The 14,376-nt window shown below is 43.1% G+C and overlaps 1 protein-coding gene across 1 annotated transcript in view; it reads left to right on the plus strand.

Annotated features, from left to right (window-relative positions):
* The window catches only part of mgat4c (mgat4 family member C), a 205,974-nt gene that overhangs the window by 103,503 nt on the left and 88,095 nt on the right, over window positions 1–14,376 (plus strand). Inside the window, exon 3 of the mRNA XM_014125695.3 lies at window positions 9,268–9,363. The gene's annotated coding sequence lies outside the window, so the exon portion shown is untranslated. The remainder of the gene's footprint in view (window positions 1–9,267; window positions 9,364–14,376) is intronic.

Below are 14,376 nucleotides of genomic sequence, written 5' to 3' on the forward strand. Positions count from 1 at the left end.
GCACCAGCTGTCAGAGCAGCTCACAGATCACTGCACCTGTACATAGCCCATCTGTAAACAGCTCATCCATCTACCTCATCCCCATACTGTATTTATTTATTTATCTTGCTCTTTTGCACCCCAGTGTCTCTACTTGCACATTCATCTTCTGCACATCTTCCATTCCAGTTTCTAATTGCTATATTGTAATTACTTCGCCACCATGGCCTATTTATTGCCTTACCTCCCTTATCTTACCTCATTTGCACTCACTGTTTACAGGTTTTTCTTTTTTCTATTGTAAATGTGTTAATTCCATGTGTAACTCTGTGTTGTTGTATGTGTCAAACTGCTATCTTGGCCAGGTCGCAGTTGTAAATGAGAACTTGTTCTCAACCAGCCTACCTGGCAAAATAAAGGCGAAATAAAAAAATACAAAAAATATGTAAAAACACAGTAATGGGAAGCACAAATACAACGTCACAAATCACCCAGAAAAACAGTTACCTTCATCCACAAACAAGTTCCCAATCAATACTTTAAATAGCCCGAACGCCACAAAAACATCAATTATGTTCCAGCAATACGATGCATAAAAATTAAAGCAGATTTACCTAGCTTGGTGGAGACCCTAGAAAACTCTGTATTATATATAGGGTTCTATACCTTCAGGACCCCAATGCTATTGTTAATGTTATTCCAGATGGTTAAACTGATCCATCAAACGAAGTGACCAGGTTAGACAGGCAAATTGCACCATTAAATCCAAATTAGATTCCACTCTCCAAATGGGGCTGAAGGTCTCAGAACACTTAATTAATTTCTACCAGATTAGTGGTGGAATATTCTCTAATGTCAATAACAGAAATGCTGCTCTCCTGACAGCAGGCCTCTTTTAATCCAAGCTACTCACAGTGAGACAGCATTGATTGCTGCTGCCATGCTCTGCATAATTCAGCCATGCTGCTCATCCTCATAGAGCAATAAAAAGATTAGCCTCAGGGGAAAAAGTAAACAGGAGAGTTAAAGTTGCAAATCATCACTTCATCCTCCTTTATTTTTTTTCTGCAGTAGCGTCTCCGTAGCTCATCATGAGGACGAGGCCCTATCTCCACATTCTGCAGAAATATCAATATAGATTCATGAGTCTCCCTGAAGCAAGGTCCTCAGCTAATTAAATCTGTAATCACTTTGTAGTGTAAAAACAGCAGAGGGGGGGGGCATGTTGAAATGGGGGCCAGTAGAGTTTTATTTAACAAAGAAAGATAATTGGGTTCAGGGCTGTTCGTTCTCCTCATAAAACATAGAGGTTTCTACTCCCCATCAGGCTACTGATATCACAATTCCCCCTGAAGAGAGAGAGAGACAGAGACAGAGAGAGAGAGAGAGAGAAAGACACACCGAGAGAGCGAGGGAGAGGGACCGAGAGAGAGGCACAGAGAGAGAGAGGGACAGAGAGAGCGAGCAAGAAAGAGAGAGGGACGGAGAGCGAGAGAGACACACCGAGAGAGCGAGGGAGAGGGACCGAGAGTGAGGCACAGAGAGAGAGAGGGACAGAGAGAGCGAGAGAGAGAGAGAGAGAGGGACGGAGAGAGCGAGAGAGAAAGAGAGAGAGAGAGAGGGAACGAGAGAGAGACACACAGAGAGGGACCGAGAGAGAGAGAGAGAGAGGTTACCTGGAGGAGCAAGACACCGCCGTCAAGGGCACGACAGACAAGCACTCGTTTTGTCTTGAGGGTTTAAGTCAGTGGTGGGATGGAGAAGGTAATGGGATTCAGTGGAGCTTCAGACAGAGCTGGAATTCTAATGGAGGACAGAGGGAGGAGATACTCTCTGTAGGAGTGCATGAACTCCTTTCATCTCTGGGGTATGGTTCAGTCTATCAAGGTGCTGCATGTTTTAGTGCTGCTCTCGTATGACCCAGGTACTAGCATGCTCACACGTCTCACTTTGCTATTCACCTATACACCACCTTGGACCGAGCCGAACCGTAGAATTAAAATAAATATATTCTCAGGCAGATCACTCGCTCATGTTATGTGGACTGGCAGGCCTATTGGGTGAACAATTTGGACTGTTTGATTTGTGACACAATGAAAATGTGTACAACAGCGTACTCTCTCAGACTCTACCTTATTTATCATGGTCCTTTGAGCCGGATAGGAACAGTACAAACTCTCTCCAGACATTATCAAAACGATGAGATGTTATTTTCCTTTGGGGTCACATGACAAGAAAACATAAACTCTCTCTGGAAGTATTCATCATCTGTGAGCTGAGCCTTCAGGTTGGCCCCTCCTCCTCTTCCATGTTACTTTATCTGTGTTACTCACATGTGTGCCCTTTCCCAGTGCACATCATCTAAAGGACTCAGACTGGGAGAGAGGAGAGGCAGGCCAACCACAGTATGTCGGGGTTATCCATGCCCTGGAGGAATGTCCATGGTGACCTGATTTCCTCCTGTTATGTCCCACATTTCCTGGGCCATTCGCTCTCCGATTCTCTAATCCACCTGATCCTGACCAACACTGCCATTTTGTGTAAAATAAAAATGTAAATCAGAGAACTCTTGAACTATCATGAGAACAATTTTGTAATTTACTCATAATCCATCTAACCTTTGACGTGAAGTGTTCTCGACTCCCTGTAGAGATGTCTGTTCCCTTCTTTGATTCTGACCAATAATTAAAATCATAGAAGTTATAAGAAACAATAACTCTCAGGTCATCTTAGATCTGGTTTTGAAATTACTCTTTGAATTACATTGATACTGATGTTGCTTGTTGTTTCCAACATCAGTGGAATACATCAGCAGAGTGTTTTGAAGAGCCCGCCACGGTCCTCCTCATTCCTCGGTCTCATGCTGTCACATTTATTACCCAGATCTGAGTTATCGTCTGTTGATTCTTCACGTCTTCAGTCCTGTCTTTCATTTTAGCATCTGGGCTTAATTGGTGCGATGCTGTAAAGCCACAGCTGCTCTGCCTGTTAGGGCAATAAATTACCCCAATTAGGAGGCAAACAAAGGGGCTTGGCTGTCTGATCAATGCTGCAGCCACTCTGGTACAAACCCATAGGTAGAGGCTGAGTCCCAAACGGTACACTGTTCCCTACATAGTGCACTACTTTTGACCCTATGGAGCCCTACAGAGCCCTACAGAGCCCTGATCAAAAGCAGTGCACTGTAGGGAATAGGGTGCCGTTCGAGACGCAGGCAGGGAAGGACATGCTGTAACGAGGCTTCATTGACACTGAGTTTATCTCAAACACCTGTGTCCCATTTTGGCCTGGATTCCAACTGCTTCCTGCATCATCTGCGTCAGGAAGCATATACCATGGATGAGAGTCAAACAGACATTTTAACGTCATCCATCTCCGATGAAAATATCTGTGACTGCAGGGTGTAGTACGCCAAGCAGTTTGGAATGTGTGTTGGCCATAACGTGGTAACAGCACATCCGCTACTGCTTCACATCTACAGTATGTTTGAGCTCCATAGCAGAAGCATCATGTTAAAACAAAGAAAATTGTCACGTCCTGACCAGTTTAGGTATTATTTGTATTGTAGTTTGGTCAGGACGTGGCAGAGGGTATTTGTTTTGGTTGGTTCGGGGTGGTTGGTTGTGTTTAGGATGTGTGATTTGTTAGTTCTGGGTGTTGGGTATGTTCTAGGTTGTATTTTCTACGTTCTGTCTAGTTTAGTTTTTCTATGTTTAGGTTTGGGTGTGGACTCTCAATTGGAGGCAGGTGTTTCTATTTTCCTCTGATTGAGAGTCCTATATATAGGTATGTGTTTGGGGTTGTTAATTGTGGGTAGTTGTATTTTACACTGCTAGATTCAATATAGCCTGTGAAACTGTCACCTGTCGTTCTTCGTTTTCTTGTTTTCTGTGTTCACTTTATTCTAATTAAATATAAAGATGAACATGCAACCCGCTGCGCCTTGGTCCTCTCTACAACACGACAGCCGTTACAAAAATAAAGGACTAAGTACCTAATCTGTGTATTGAGTGTAAATTACAGAGCTGGTTGCATATGGGGTTCTAGATATACATTCTATAATACAGTCTATAATCCCACCCCAATAGCAGTAATCACTGGATAATCTCTACAGAAAGGAGGGAAGGATACAGAGGAGGAATAACAATAGAAACATCTGTGCCACTTCACAGTTACTATGCCGTAAACCATCACTTTATTCTTCAGTTGGAAAACATTGCCATTTACCCTCTCCATTGCTACATGATATGACATATTTATGTGAAGCTGCAAAATACTTTGGCCCCTGGAAGATATTTATCTCAAGAGGGCTTTACCTCCTCTCAGGTGTTCTAGATCCACTGTATTGCAAAGCACCATGACTCTGTCAAGCAAGTCTGGCAAGCGAGAGGTAGCCTAGCCATTAAGAGTGTTGGGTCAGTAATCGAAAGGTTGCTGGTTCGATTCCCTGAGCCAACTAGGTAAAAAATATGTCGATGTACCCTTGAGCAAGGCACTTAACCCTAATTGCTCCTGTAAGTCGCTCTGGATAAGAGCACCTGCTAAATGACTCAAATGAGATTAAAAGCCATGAAAGAAACAATAGAGAAAGGAGATAGTCAAGCGTTTTGTCCTGATCTAATCATCTCTCTCTCTCTTTACGTCTGGCCCAGCCACACCATCCTTAATCTCTCCACTAGCTGAGGCCCTAAGAACTGAACACGCCATTAAGCCGGACGGAGTTTGACAAGAACAATGAAGTGCGCTTTTTCCTGTGGCCTCGAGTGTCTGTCAGAATAATGAGGGGCCTTGTGGACCCTCCACTTTCTCCTTCTCATTCCATCCGATTCACTCTTCCCCTTCCTGTTCCCTCCATCTCATTCACTCTACCACTTCCTGTTCCCTCCATCTCATTCACTCTTCCTGTTCCCTCCATCTCATTCACTCTTCCTCTTCCTGTTCCCTCCATCTCATTCACTCTTCCTGTTCCATCCATCTCATTCACTTTTCCTCTTCCTGTTCCCTCCATCACATTCACTCTTCCTCTTCCTGTTCCCTCCATCACATTCACTCTTCCTCTTCCTGTTCCCCCATCTCATCCACTCTTCCTCTTCCTGTTCCCTCCATCTCATTCACTCTTCCACTTCCTGTTCCCTCCATCACATTCACTTTTCCTCTTCCTGTTCCCTCCATCTCATTCACTCTTCCTCTTCCTGTTCCCTCCATCTCATTCACTCTTCCTGTTCCCTCCATCTCATTCACTCTTCCTCTTCCTGTTCCCTCCATCTCATTCACTCTTCCCCTTCCTGTTCCCTCTATCACATTCACTCTTTCTCTTCCTGTTCCCTCCATCTCATTCACTCTTCCTCTTCCTGTTCCCTCCATCTCATTCACTCTTCCTCTTCCTGTTCCCTCCATCTCATTCACTCTTCCTCTTCCTGTTCCCTCCATCACATTCACTCTTCCCCTTCCTGTTCCCTCCATCACATGCACTCTTCCTGTTCCCTCCATCTCATTCACTCTTCCACTTCCTGTTCCCTCCATCTCATTCACTCTTCCCATTGAAGATCCAGTCTGGAGAGAGAAAGGGTCTGGAGAGAGAGTCTGGTGAGAGAGTGAGAGAGAGAGAGAGAGGAGAGCGAGCGAGCGCTAGAGTGTGTGTGTGGGGGGGTGGGGGGTGGGGTCTCGGGATCCGGGATTGTCTCAGAATAGAATGGTCATGTAAGACCTGTCACTCTAATTTTGGGAAAAGTGAATTGGATAAATTATGTGTGGGTTTTTCAAACTGAGACCCTCATTTTTGCCATTTATATCCTGCGATGAACAATGGTAAAAAATGTTTCAGTTTAATGGTTTTAATACACAGATTAATACACAAATATGACAAAACAGTATTGAGACACCACAGCACAGAGATGGAGCCACACGGTATAGCGTGTCAGAGAGATATCATTATTGTGATTCATCTTTGAGGCAAGCTAATATTATAAACTCAGTCACACCCACCCACAAAACTGGGTTTATTGTATTCATTTATGAAAGGGGAACTCTATGATGTAATCTAAACAAGTGGATTGATCATTTAATTCAAGTATCTTGCTCTTCGGAAGAACAATTAAATGGTTATTACCGATCAACAAAATTGTTCTAACCAACAGTCCATGAAATTGAGAATATTTTTTATATTAAAGTAAGAAGACATTGTATATCTAATTACAAACCGAGTCCGAGCCCTGAATGCTTTGGCTTAAAGCCATATACCACGGCTATGACAAAACATTTATTTTTACTGTTCTAATTATGTTTGTAACAGGTTTATAATAGCAATAAGGCACCTCGGGGGGTTGTGGTATATGGCCAATACACCACGGCTAAGGGCTGTATCCAGGCACTCTGCGTTGCGTCGTGGGTAAGAACAGTCCTTAGCCGTAGTATATTGGCCATAAACCACAGCCCCTCGTGCTTTATTGCTTAAGTAACTCACTCAGAGGCACAACCAGGAATGGTGTAGAAAATGTTCACTTTTTAGAGTCCACTTTTGAAAGGAGAACACCTTTTGAAAACACCCATTCTCTGTATGTTTCCTTCTGTGTTATAGCCTTGGGTACCCTTATTTCACCCATTTCCAGTGTTAGGCTGCTGTCTGAAAGAAATGCCTCTTCTTAGAGTTTTGTGGATATGACTAACAGGGTCATCCTGCTTATTATGACAATACTGTTATGATAATGGTAGTGAGGGTTTGTGCTATGGTGATAGGGCTGTGGAAATGGATCACCTCTATTATGCGTGGCAGTATGGTCTTATGGTAATGGTTAGCAAGGTCATCCTATATGGGTTATGGTGATGCGCGGGTCAGATGTTTGTTCACCTGCCCACAATTGTTTATAACACCTCCACAACCGCCTGACTATATGTGATGAAGTGAACATCTGAGGCTGCACTCGACCCTAACCTGCTAATATAGAATTATTTGTATTTTTTATTTCACCTTTATTTAACCAGGTGGGCCAGTTGAGAACAAGTTCTCATTTATAGCTGCGACCTGGCCAAGATAAAGCAAAGCAGTAAGACAAAAACAACAACACAGAGTTACACGTGGAATAAACAAACGTACAGTCAATAACACAATAGAAAAATCTATGTGGGCCAGTTGAGAACAAGTTCTCATTTATAGCTGCGACCTGGCCAAGATAGCGAATCACAAATCATCACACATAACACTGCTATCATCATCTTTTACCACTTCACCAAACATTAGACTAATGTTCTGGCCCTTCCATGTAGTAAGATTAGGGAATTAAGGCAATAAATAGGCCATAGTGGTAAAATAATTACAATTTAGCATTAACACTGGAGTGACAGATGTGCAGATGATGATGTGCAAGTAGAGATACTGGGGTGCAGAAGAAAAGAAAAAAAAATTACAAAATGGGGTTGGAGGTAGTTGTGTGGGCTATTTACGTTCCAGAGTCAACATTTACAGTCAGTGTCCAGATTTCAGATAGGCTACTATTCCATTTAACCCATCTGAACAGTACAGTTCCCTTGACGTGTCATTTTGAAGTCTCCATCTTGTGACTGTCGAATTTGTATAGCGAATCACAAATCATCACACATAACACTGCTATCATCATCTTTTACCACTTCACCAAACATTAGACTAATGTTCTGGCCCTTCCTTCTATTTATTTTGAACTCTCTATTTCACAGCTTTTCTCTTATTGAATTAAACTCCTACATTTTCCTTTTTGCCTCAGTGGATTGACGTAAACTTTTTATGACCAAGTTCCCAAAAGCGTTTGTCAATTGGTGTGTATTTGACATGCTACAGTTAGGCCCTAAAGCTGAGGCTACGTACTAACGGCAGATAAAAATAATGAAAGAAAAAACCACAGGGACTGTGGGTTATGAGTCATCCAGCACATCACTAATGTGTGGCAGTATGGTGTTATGGTAATTGCTTGCGAGGGCATCCCTTATGGGTGATGGTGATGGTGCTATGGAGATTAAGAGAGAGTGTTGTCCTCTATATATTGCTGTATATAACTGTATATTACCGTATGATGATGGTTTTGTTCTAATAAAAAAGGGGGTGGGGTGTTCTACTGTGATAATGGCGTGAAGGGCATGACCCGTGCAGGCAGCGTGAATATCCAGAGTAACAAAGACAATGTGCTGTGTGTGTGTGTGTGTGTGTGTGTGTGTGTGTGTGTGTGTGTGTGTGTGTGTGTGTGTGTGTGTGTGTGTGTGTGTGTGTGTGTGTGTGTGTGTGTGTGTGTGTGTATTCTTGGGGGTTTGTGTGTGTATATCTGTGTCTTCTTGTGCATGCAGCAGAGACGGAGCAGCAGAGAAAGAGTGAGAGAGGCTTAGTTAGCTGTCTGTTTGGCGCTCCACCACCCCTGTGATGTATGTTTATGGCCCATCATGGAGAGCCAATTACCCTGCCTCTGTGTGGGAGCACCACACCATCTCATCTCTGCCATCAGTGTCTCTGTGCTCTGCGTAGAGAGGGACAATCAGCCACAGTTAGACTAGATAGAGAGAGAGAGATTGAACGACAGTTAGACTAGAGAGAGTGAAAGAGAGCGAGAGAACAACAGTTAGACTAGAGAGAGAAAGTGAGCGTGAAAGAACAACAGTTAGACGAGAGAGAGAGAGCGAGAGAGAACAACAGTTAGACTAGACAGAGAAAGAGAGAGAGAGAGAGAGCGAAAGAGTCAGCCACAGTTACACTAGAGAGAGAGAGAGAGTCAGCCACAGTTAGATTAGAGAGAGAGAGTCAGCCACAGTTAGACTAGAGAGAGAGAGAGAGTCAGCCACAGTTAGATTAGAGAGAGAGAGAGAGAGAGTCAGCCACAGTTAGATTAGAGAGAGAGAGTCAGCCACAGTTAGACTAGAGACTAGAGAGAGACAGAGTGGACATCGTAGGCAAAGCCAGCGTTTTTACCTTTACCAGGGAAACTCTTGAGAGGAGAGTCATCTTCAAATGTAAGGCAGTGTACTAGGCACAGTGGGAAGCTTTGGGGAGTTGTGACCTTGTTGTTTGCTGTACTGTTTGTTGTATGTGTGCGCACGCAGAAAATCAGCTACTCTTTCACATACACGCTCACATGCACATACACTTACACACACGCTACGGTACATGTGCTCCACACACTCATACACACACACAGAAACACACACGGTATAATACATTGATGTGCGACACATACACACAGAGTACAGAGATGAACAATGGAATGCCGATGTGCACAGTATAATGAATTCACTTCCTGTGCATTTGACTGACTCTCTCTTTCTTTTTGACAGAAACAACTGAGGAGCATCTGTTTGTGGATCCAGTCCATGTCAACCTTCAGAGCAACCAGACATCTTCCCACTAACACATCTGACTTCTGCTGAAAGGTACTGTAATATTGAAAGATATTACTATATTATTATCCAAGATTTGGTAGAAGTAGTTTCAGCCGTGGATAGTTTAATAGTTGGGTTGTTCCACCAATTGAGTACCTTTTGAATAGTGTAACTTGGTAAAAAAAATACATACAGTACCAGTCAAAAGTTTGGACACCTATCTCAGTCAAAGGTTTTTCTTTATTTTTATTATTTTCTACATTGGTTTCAACCGCCGTGTCTTTGTGGCCTCCACAATCACCCAACCTCAATCCAATTGAGATGGTTTGGGATGAGTTGGACAGCAGAGTGAAGGAAAAGCAGCCAACAAGTGCTCAGCATATGTGGGAAATCCTTCAAGACTGTTGTAAAAGCATTCCAGGTGACTTCCTCGTAAAGCTGGTTGAGAGAATGCCAAGAGTGTGCAAAGCTGTCATCAAGGCAAAGGGTGGCTTCTTTGAAGAATCTAAAACATAAAACATATTTTGATTTGTTTAATACTTTTTTGGTTACGGCATGATTCCATATTTGTTATTTCATAGTTTTGATGTCTTCACTATTATTCTACAATGTACACTACCGTTCAAAAGTTTGGGGTCACTTCGAAATGTCCTTGTTTTTGAAAGAAAAACACATTTTTTTGTCCATTAAAATAATATCAAATTGATCAGAAATACAGTGTAGACATTGGTAATGTTATAAATGACTATTGTAGCTGGAAACGCTTGATTTTTAATGGAATATCTACATAGGCGTACAGAGGCCCATTATCAGCAACCATCACTCCTGTGTTCCAATGGCACTTTGTGTTAGCTAATCCAAGTTTATCAAAGGCTAATAGATTATTAGAAAACCCTTTTGCAATTATGTTAGCACAGCTGAAAACTGTTGCCCTGATTAAAGAAGCAATAAAACTGGACTTCTTTAGACTAGTTGAGTATCTGGAGCATCAGCATTTGTGTGTTCGATTACAGGTTCAAAATGGCCAGAAACAAAGATCTTTCTTCTGAAACTCGTCAGTCTATTCTTGTTCTGAGAAATGAAGGCTATTCCATGCGAGAAATTGCAAAGAAACTGAAGATCTCATACAATGCTGTGTACTACTCCCTTCACAGAACAGAGCAAACTGGCTCTAACTAGAATAGAAAGAGGAGTGGGAGGCCCCGGTGCACAACTGAGCAAGAGCACAAGTACATTAGAGTGCCTAGTTTGAGAAACAGCATGGTGGAGGCAATGTGATGGTCTAGGGGTGCTTTGGTGGTGGTAAAGTGGGATATTTGTACAGGTTAAAAGGGATCTTGAAGAAGGAAGGCTATCACTCCATTTTGCAACGCCATGCCATACCCTGTGAAAGGCGCTTAATTGGAGCCAATTTCCTCCTACAACAGGACAATGACCCAAAGCACAGCTCCAAACTATGCAAGAACTACACTGCTCCAAAAAATAAAGGGAACACTAAAATAACACATCCTAGATCTGAATGAATGAAATAATCTTATTAAATACTTTTTTCTTTACATAGTTGAATGTGCTGACAACAAAATCACACAAAAATAATCAATGGAAATCCAATTTATCAACCCATGGAGGTCTGGATTTGGAGTCACACTCAAAATTAAAGTGGAAAACCACACTACAGGCTGATCCAACTTTGATGTAATGTCCTTAAAACAAGTCAAAATGAGGCTCAGTAGTGTGTGTGGTCTCCACGTGCCTGAATGACCTCCCTACAACGCCTGGGCATGCTCCTGATGAGGTGGTGGATGGTCTCCTGAGGGATCTCCTCCCAGACCTGGACTAAAGCATCCGCCAACTCCTGGACAGTCTGTGGTGCAACGTGGCGTTGGTGGATGGAGCAAGACATGATGTCCCAGATGTGCTCAATTGGATTCAGGTCTGTCCATAGCATCAATGCCTTCCTCTTGCAGGAACTGCTGACACACTCCAGCCACATGAGGTCTAGCATTGTCTTGCATTAGGAGGAACCCAGGGCCAACCGCACCAGCATATGGTCTCACAAGGGGTCTGAGGATCTCATCGCAGTACCTAATGGCAGTCAGTCTATCTCTGGCGAGCACATGGAGGGCTGTGCGGCCCCCCAAAGAAATGCCACCCCACACCATGACTGACCCACCGCCAAACCGGTCATGCTGGAGGATGTTGCAGGCAGCAGAACATTCTCCACGGCATCTCCAGACTCTGTCACATCTGTCACATATGCTCAGTGTCAACCTGCTTTCATCTGTGAAGAGCACAGGGCGCCAGTGGCGAATTTTCCAATCTTGGTGTTCTCTGGCAAATGCCAAACGTCCTGCACGGTGTTGGGCTGTAAGCACAACCCCCACCTGTGGACGTCGGGCCCTCATACCACCCTCATGGAGTCTGTTTCTGACAGTTTGAGCAGACACATGCACATTTGTGGCCTGCTGGACGTCATTTTGCAGGGCTCTGGCAGTGCTCCTCCTGCTCCTCCTTGCACAAAGGCGGAGGTAGCGGTCCTGCTGCTGGGTTGTTGCCCTCCTACGGCCTCCTCCACGTCTCCTGATGTACCTGCCTGTCTCCTGGTATCGCCTCCATGCTCTGGACACTACGCTGACAGACACAGCAAACCTTCTTGCCACAGCTCGCATTGATGTGCCATCCTGGATGAGCTGCACTACCTGAGCCACTTGTGTGGGTTGTAGACTCCGTCTCATGCTACCACTAGAGTGAAAGCACCGCCAGCATTCAAAAGTGACCAAAACATCAGCCAGGAAGCATAGGAACTGAGAAGTGGTCTGTGGTCACCACCTGCAGAACCACTCCTTTATTGGGGGTGTCTTGCTAATTGCCTATAATTTCCACCTGTTGTCTATTCCATTTGCACAACAGCATGTGAAATGTATTGTCAATCAGTGTTGCTTCCTAAGTGGACAGTTTGATTTCACAGAAGTGTGATTGACTTGGAGTTACATTGTGTTGTTTAAGTGTTCCCTTTATTTCTTTGAGCAGTGTATTTAGGGAAGTAGCAGTCAGTTGGTATTCTGTCTATAATGGAGTGGCCAGCACAGTCACCGGATCTCAACCCTATTGAGCTGTTGTGGGAGCAGCTTGACAGTATGGTAAGTAAGAAATGCCCTTCAAGCCAATCCAACTTGTGGGAGGTGCTTCAGGAAGTATGGGGTGAAATCTCTTCAGATAACCTCAACAAATTGACAACTAGAATGCCAAAGGTCTGCAAGGCTGTAATTGCTGCAAATTAAGGATTCTTTGATGAAAGCAAAGTTTGAAGGACACAATTATTATTTCAATTAAAAATCATTATTTATAACCATGTCAACGTCTTGACTATATTTCCTCTTCATTTTGCAACTAATTACATGTATGTTTTCATGGAAAACAAGGACATTTCTAAGTGACCCCAAACTTTTGAATGGTAGTGTAAAAAATTGTCAAATAAATAAAAACTTTTGACTGGTACTGTATATCCACAGTTCATTTGGAAACTATTCAGACCCTTTGACTTTTCCAAATTTTGTTACGTTACAGCCTTATTCTTAAATGTATTAAATCATTTTTTTTCTTCTTCCTCATCAATCTACACACAATACCGCATAATAACAAAGGGAAAACAGTTATTTTTTTTATTTTTGCAAATGTATTACAAAATAAAAAACAGAAATATCACATTTACATAAGCATTCAGATCCTTTACTCAGTACTTTGTTGATGCACCTTTGGCAGCGATTACAGCCTTGAGTCTTCTTGGGTAAGACACACACCTTGGGGAGTTTCTCCCATTCATCTCTGCAGATCCTCTCAAACTCTGTCAGGTTTGACAGGGAGCATCGCTGCACAGCTACTGTTTTTTCACGTCTCTCCAGAAATGTTCGATCAGGTTCAAGTCCAGGCTCTGGCTGGGCCACTCAAGGACATTCAGATACTTGTCCCGAAACCACTCCTGCATTGTCTTGGTTGTGTGCTTTGGATCGTTGTCCTGTTGGAATGTGAACCTTCACCTCAGTCTGAGATCCTGAGCGCTCTGGAGCAGGTTTTCATCAAGGACCTCTCTGTACTTTGCTCCGTTCATCTTTCCCTCGATCCTGACTAGTCTCCCAGTCCCTGTCGCAAAAAATTTCCCCATAGCATGATGCTGCCACCACCGTGCTTCACCGTAGGGATGGTGCCAGGTTTCCTCCAGACATGACGTTTGGCATTCAGGCCAAAGAGTTCAATCTTGGTTTCATCAGTCCAGAGAATCTCGTGGGGACGCATTTTACTGAGGAGTGGCTTCCGTCTGGCCACTCTACCATAAAGGCCTGATTGGTGGAGTGCTGCAGAGATTGTTGTCCTTCTGGAAGGTTCTCCCATCTCCACAGAGGAACTTTGGAGCTCTGCCAGAGTGACCATCGGGTTCTTGGTTACCTCCCTGACCAAGGCCCTTATCCCCCAATTGCTCAGTTTTGCCAGAATCTTGATGGTTCCAAACTTCTTCCATTTAAGAATGATGGATGCCACTGTGTTCTTGGGGGTGTTCAATGCTGCGGCAAAGGGTCTATATACTTATGTAAAGAAGGTATTTCAGTTTTTTATTTGTGGTAAATTTGCAAACATTTCTTAAAACCTGTTTTTGCATTGTCATTATGGGGTATTGTGTGTAGATTGATGAGAAACCCCCCTAAATTTGATCAATTTAGAATAAGGCTGTAACATAACAAAATGTGGAAAAAGTCAAGGAGTCTGAATACTTTCCGATTGCACTGTATATTTCCCCTAATTTTAACATTCTGTCATAAAGAGGATATGTTCAACTTCATAAAGAACATGTTTTTTTTGTCTCAAGAGGTTAAATAAAAAGACTATAGTAAGTGTTTACTAAGTGCCAAATAAAGTAACAGGGTTGACATTTTCATCTTAAATCAGCCATAAATCCCCTTGTGACTGGGGGAATGGAAGTTTTGAAGAGTCCACAGAGGGACATGTCAAAATGTTGAATTTGGGCAAGTCTTTATTCATATAAATTTTTTAGGATGTATTCAATTTTCC

Source organism: Salmo salar, chromosome 10, assembly GCF_965601325.2.
Source record: "Salmo salar chromosome 10, fSalSal1, whole genome shotgun sequence".
NCBI lineage: Eukaryota > Metazoa > Chordata > Actinopteri > Salmoniformes > Salmonidae > Salmo > Salmo salar.